This window comes from Marmota marmota, unplaced genomic scaffold (assembly GCF_001458135.2).
Source record: "Marmota marmota marmota unplaced genomic scaffold, marMar, whole genome shotgun sequence".
Taxonomy (NCBI): domain Eukaryota; kingdom Metazoa; phylum Chordata; class Mammalia; order Rodentia; family Sciuridae; genus Marmota; species Marmota marmota.
Genome location: NW_026000119.1, coordinates 5,434,751 through 5,435,564, shown reverse-complemented (window position 1 = coordinate 5,435,564; position 814 = coordinate 5,434,751).

Here is an 814-nt window from a genome sequence, read left to right as displayed (position 1 = left end):
ATAATATATATATATATATATATATAATATATATAAATATATATTTAATCTCATCTTGTGATATGTGAGACCTGGGAATTTGATGAGTTGAAATGGCACTTCATTCTCAACCCAAATACTGAATGCTGAACATAAATCACAGAAAATATAACTCATGAAATTTATTTTCTTGGATAATCATTTTTATTGAGTTCTATAAAATACAAATGTTCATCTTACATTTGGAAATGTTGTAATAAAAAAGCATAGCTAATGGTTAGAAACATGTCTTTCATAATAAGAGTCAATAGTTCATAGAAAGTTGGTAGTGTGCACTGAAGTATGTTTACAGAATATTGATAAGACTGGGGGTATAGTTCAGTGATAGAGTGCTTGTTTGCCTACCATTAACAAGGCCTTGGGTTTGTTCCCCAGCATTCACATCATAATCATAATAATGTTAAACTTATTTTCCTAAAACAAAGTTCAGCTTATTATGGTGCATAAATAGAGCAAACTTACCAATATTGAATTTAGTACCATACACACAGATTGCCTTATTCATGTGTATATTATATGTAACATATGAAAATCTACCCATGAATTAAAACATCATGCATGTACTTTCACATATACTTTTAATCACTTATTATAAAGCCAACAATCTGTTTATTGCTCCTTGTTTTAATGCATGATTTTTTAAAATAGAAAATTAAATGCTACAAAAGTTTTAATTAGTTTAGACCTTAGAATACCCCTAAGTTAAATAATGGTTTACAAATAAAGATATGCCCAACTGCTTTTCAAGTGGCATATCATCTTAGGCATGCAGTAT